The sequence below is a fragment of the Sus scrofa genome, chromosome X, assembly GCF_000003025.6.
Source record: "Sus scrofa isolate TJ Tabasco breed Duroc chromosome X, Sscrofa11.1, whole genome shotgun sequence".
Classification (NCBI taxonomy): domain Eukaryota; kingdom Metazoa; phylum Chordata; class Mammalia; order Artiodactyla; family Suidae; genus Sus; species Sus scrofa.
In genome coordinates, this window is record NC_010461.5 from 59,871,893 (window position 1) to 59,878,328 (window position 6,436).

Sequence of the window (6,436 nt, forward strand, 5' to 3'; positions counted from 1 at the left end):
GTTTGATGTGGGGCTCAGAACTGGGAGAAAGAGCTCCTGGAGCATCTGGCATTGAAGGCCAGTGGGGCTTGTGTGCAGGAGCTCCACAGGACTGGGGGAAATGGAGACCACATTCTTAAAAGGCACACACAGACGTTCACCTGCACTGGGTCCCAGAACAAAGCAAAGTTTCCATAAGAACCTGGGTAAAACCTGACTGCAGTTCTTGGAGGACCTCCTGGAAAAACAGGGGTGAATGTGGCTTGTTGTGAGGGAAGGACATTGAAAGCAAAGCTCTTGGGAATATTCAGCAGCATGCCTTTCTCTGGAGGTGGCCATTTTGGGAAAATCTGGCCCCACCCGTCAGTCAGCCCTGAGAAGCCTAGGGCAAACACCAATCCAGGTGGGATCACAGCCCCGCCCCTCAGTAAACAGGCTACCTAAAGACTCCTCAGGAACACAGCTGCTTCTAATCCCATCCAGAGACTAAGCCACATCCACCAGAGGGATTAGAATCAGTTTCACCTACCAGTGGGCAGGCATCAGCCCCTCCCATCAGGAAGCCTACAGCAAGCCCCCCATACAGACTTCAGCCACAAGGGGGGCAGACACCAGAAGTAAGAGAGGCTACAGCTCTATTATCTATAAAAAGGTCACCACACCAAAAACCTATAAAAATGAAAAGACAGAGAACTATAACTCAGATGATGGAGAAAGGAAAAACCCCAGAAAAACAGCTAAGTGATCAGGAGATTCTCAGCCTCCAGGAAAAAGGCTCTAGACTGTTGGTGCTGAAGATGATGCAAGACATTGGAAATAAACTGGAGGCAAAGATGGATAACTTACAGGAAACACTGACCAAAGAGATACAAGATATAAAACTTAAACAAGAACAGATGCAAAATACAATAACTGAAATAAAAAATTCACTAGAAGCAGCTAACAGCAGAATACAGAAGGCAGAAAAACAAATAAGTGAGGTGGAGGACAGATTAGTGGAAATTACGGATGCAGAACAGAAAAGAGAAAAAAGATTGAAAACAAATGAAGAGAGTCTCAGGGAACTCTGGGACAACGTGAAATGCACCAACATCCATATTATAGGGGTGCCAGAAAGAGAAGAGAGAGAGAAGGGGACAGAAAAAATATTCCAAGAGATAATAGCTGAAAACTTCCCTAACATGGGAAAGGAACCACTCACTCATATCCAGGAAGCACAATGAGTTCCATATAAAATAAACCCAAGGAGGAACAACCCGAGACACATGTTAATCCAACTGACCAAAATTAAAGGCAAAAAAAAAAAAAAATATTGAGAGCAGCTATGGAAAAGACACAAAAACATACAAGGGAACCCTGATAAGGCTATCGACAGATTTTTCAGCAGACACTCTGCAGGCCAGAAGGGAGTGGCATGATATATTTAACGTGAGGAAAGGAAAAACCCTCCAACCAAGATTACTTTACTCAGTGAGGCTCTCCTTCAGATTTGAAGGAGAAATCAAAACCTTCTCAGATAAGCAAAAGCTGAGAGAACTCAGCAACACTAAACCAGCCTTACAACAAATACTAAAGGAACTTCTCTAGGCAGAAAAGACAAGACAGCAGCAGGAAACAAAAATACCACAAATGACAAGGCTCACCAGTAAAGGTATATATACAGTAAAGATACAAAATCGTCCATGCACAATTATACCACCAAAATCAGAAATCATGAGAAGAGGTGGGTACAAATGCAGGACACTGGAGATGCACTTGCAATTAAGAGACCAAGAACTTAAAACAATCTCATATACATATAGACTCTTATATCAAACTTCAGGGCAACTGCAAACCAAAACTCTACTATTGGAACACAAACAAATAAGAAAAATCAACTCAAATACAACACTAAAGATAGTATTAAGCCAGAAGAGGAGAGAACAAGAGAAGAAGGGAAGAAAAAAGAGCAACAAAAACAAATCCAAAGCAATTAATAAAATATCAATAAGAACATACGTATCAATAATTACCTTAAATGTGAATGGACTAAACGCCCCAACCAAAAGACAGAGACTGGCTGAATGGATACAAAAACAAGACCCATATATATGCTGTCTTCGAGAGACCCACTTCACTTCTAGGGACACATACAAATTGAAAGCGAGAGGATGGAAGAAAATATTCCATGCAAACATGAATCAAAAGAAGGCTGGAGTAGCAATACTCATATCAGACAAAATAGACCTTACAATGAAGAATATTTTAAGGGACAAAGAAGGTCACTACCTAATGATCAAAGGATCAGTTCAAGAAGATGATATAACAATTTTAAATATCTTCACACCCAGCATAGGTTCACCACAATATATAAGACAACTGCTAACAACCTGGAAAGGACAAATCGACAATAACACAATCATAGTGGGGGACTTGAACACCCCACCTACAGAAATGGACAGATCATCCAGAGAGGAAATCAATAAGGAAACACAGGCCCTGAATGAAGCATTAGACCAGATGAACTTAATAGATATTCATAGGACCTTCCATCCAAAAGCAACAGAATACACATTCTTCTCAAGTGCACATGGAACATTCTCTAAGATTGATCATATCCTGGGCTACAAATCCAACCTCGGTAACTTTAAGAAAATTGAAATCATATCAAGCATCTTTTCCCACCACAATGCTATACGACTGGAAATCAACAACAACAAAAAAACTGCAAAAACTACAAACACATGGAGACGAAGCAACATGCTACTAAACAACCAATGGATCACTGAAGAAATCAAAGAGGAAATTAAAAAATACCTAGTGGCAAATGACAACAAAGATACGACACTCCAAAACCTATGGGATGCAGCAAAAGCCGTTCTAAGAGGAAAGTTTATAGCAATACAAGCCCACCTCAGGAAGCAAGAAAAAGCTCAATTAAACAAGCTAACTTTACATCTAAAGCAGCTTGAGAGAGAAGAACAGACAAGAGCTAAAGTTAGTAGAAGGAACGAAATCATAAAGATCAGAGCAGAAATCAATGAAATAGAAACAAATAAAACCATAGAAAAGATCAATGAAACGAAAAGCTGGTTCTTTGAAAAGATCAACAAAATTGATAAACCCCTAGCCAGACTTATCAAGAAAACAAGAGAGAGGACTCAAATCAATAAAATTAGAAATGAAAAAGGAGAAGTAACAACAGACATCACAGAAATACAAAGGATCATAAGAGACTACTGTATGCAATTATATGCCAATAAAATGGAAAACCTAGACGAAATGGACAAACTCTTAGCAAAGTACAATCTTCCAGGGCTAAACCAAGATGAAATAGAAAAGATGAATGGACCCATCACAAGAACTGAAATTGAAACTGTGATTAAAAAACTTCCAACAAACAAAAGTCCAGGACCAGATGGCTTCACAGGCGAATTCTATCAAACATTTAGAGAAAAGCTAACACCTCTCCTGAAACTATTTCAAAGAACTGCAGATGAAGGGACACTCTCAAACTCATTCTATGAGGCCACCGTCACCCTGGTACCAAAACCAGACAAAGACTCCACAAAAAAAGAAAACTACAGGCCAATTTCACTGATGAACATCGATGCAAAAATCCTCAACAAAATACTAGCAAACCACATCCAACAATACATTAAAAGGATTGTACATCGTGATCAAGTGGGACTTATCCCAGGGATGCAAGGGTTCTTCAATATCCACAAATCCATCAGTGTGAAACACCACATTAACAAACCGAAGAATAAAAACCATTTGATCCTCTCAGTAGATGCAGAAAAAGCCTTTGACAAAATCCAACACCCATTTCTGATCAAAACCCTTCAGAACGTGGGCATAGAGGGAACCTACCTCAACATCATGAAGGCCATATATGACAAACCCACAGCAAACATCATTCTCAATGGTGAAAAGCTGAAAGGATTCCCACTGAGATCAGGAGTAAGACAAGGATGTCTGCTCTCGCCACTACTCTTCAACATAGTTCTGGAAGTCCTAGCCACAGCAATCCGAAAAGTAAAAGAAATAAAAGGAATCCAAATTGGAAAGGAAGAAGTAAAACTATCACTATTTGCAGATGCCATGATGCTATACCTAGAGAATCCTAAAGACTCTACCAGAAAACTGTTAGAGCTCATCCATGAATTTGGCAAAGTTGCAGGATACAAAATTAAGTACACAGAAATCAACAGCGTTTCTATACACTAACAATGAAAGATCAGAAAGAGAAATTAGGGAAACAATCCTGCTTACCATCACATCCAAAAGAATAAAATACCTAGGAGTAAACCTACCTAAAGAAACAAAAGACCTGTACTCTGAAAACTACAAGCCACTGATGAAAGAAATCAAAGATGACACAAATAGATGGAAAGATATACCATGCTCGTGGATTAGAAGAGTTAATATTATCAAAATGACTATACTACCTAAGGCAATCTACAGATTCAATGCAATACCTATCAATTTACCAAGGACATTTTTCACAGAACTTGAACAAAATATTTTAAAGTTTGTTTGGAAGCACAAAAGACCCAGAATAGACAAAGGCATTCTGAAAAAGAAAAATGGAGCTGGAGGAATCAGGCTCCTGGACTTTGTACTATACTACAAAGCAACAATCATCAAAACCATATGGTACTGGCACAAAGACAGAAATATAGATCAGTGGAACAGGATAGAAAGCCCAGAATTAACCCCACACACCTACAGCCAACTAATCTATGACAAAGGAGGCATTAATATACAATGGACAAAAGACAGCCTGTTCAATAAGTGGGAAAACTGGACAGCCACATGGAAAAGAATGAAAGTAGAACACTCCCTCACACCATACACAAAAATAAACTCCAAATGGATGAAAGTCCTAGATATAAGACCACACACTATCAAACTCTTAGAGGAAAACATAGGCCAAACACTTTCTGACAGAAACGACAGCAACATCTTCTCAGATCCACCTCTTAGAGTGATGACAGTAAAAACAAAAATAAACAAATGGGACCTAATCAACTTAAACGTTTCTGCACAGCAAAGGAAACCCTAAACAAAACAAAAAGACAACCCACAGAATGGGAGAAAATCTTTGCAAGTGAATCAACTGACACGGGATTCATCTCCAAAATTTATAAACACCTTCTGAAGCTCCATACCAAAAAAACAAACAACCCCATCAAAAATGGGCAGAATATCTAAACAGACAGTTCTCCAAAGAAGACATACAGATGGCCAAAAGACACATGAAAAGATGTTCAACATCACTCATTATTAGAGAAATGCAAATCAAAGCCACGATGAGGTACCACCTTACACCAGCCAGAAAGGCCGTCATCAAAAAGCCTACAAACAATAAGTGCTAGAGAGGGTGTGGAGAAAGAAGAACCCTCGTACACTGTTGGTGGGATTGTAAATTGGTGCAACCACTGTGGAAAGCAGTATGGAGATTCCACAGAAGACTAAATATAGAACTCCCATTTGATCCAGCAATCCCACTCCTGGGCATCTACCCAGAGAATACCATGACTTGCAAAGGCATGTACTCCGATGTTCATTGCAGCACTATTTTCAATAGCCAAGACCTGGAAACAACCTAAATGTCCATCAACAGAGGAGTGGATCCAGAAGAAGTGGTACATATACACAATGGAATATTAATCAGCATTTTTACCAGCATTTTTAGCAACATGGATGGATCTAGAAATTATCATGCTAAGTGAAGTCATTCAGACAACGAAACACCAACATCAAATGCTTTCACTGACGTGGAATCTGAAAAAAGGACAGACTGAACTTCTTTGCAGAACAGATACTGAGACAGTTTGGGGGGTGGGGGGATGTGCTTGGGTTATGGGATGGAAATCCTGTGAAATTGTATTATTATGATCATTATACAACTACAGATGTGATGAATTCATTTCAGTAATAAAAATAATATAGTAAAAAATTATTGCAAAAAAATTAAAGTCTATTTTGTCTGATATGAGTATTGCACCTCCCGCTTTCCTGTCCTTTCCATTCTCATGGAATATCTTTCTCCATCCCCTCATTTTCAATATGTTTTGTCTTTCGCACTAAGGAGGTCACTCGTAGGCAGCATAGTGTAGGCTCTTGTTTTTATTTTTTTTTAATCCAGTCTACAACTTTCTGTCTTTTGGTTGGAATATTCAGTCCACTGATATTTAATTATTGATACATATGTATTTATTGCCATTTTAAACTTTGTTTCTCATTTGATTCTATATTTCTTTATTCCTTTCTTTTTCCTTTTTGTGGTTTGATGATTTCTGTTTAATTTATGCCTGTGTCCTCTTCTTTTTTGCTTTTATGAATCTATTGTTTGATTTGTGATTGCCCTGTTTTTCAAGTATATTAACCTCTTCCTATATCTGCTTGCTTTAGACTTATAGTCATATAAGTTCAAACATATTCTAAAAAAGACTCTACATTTTCATATTCT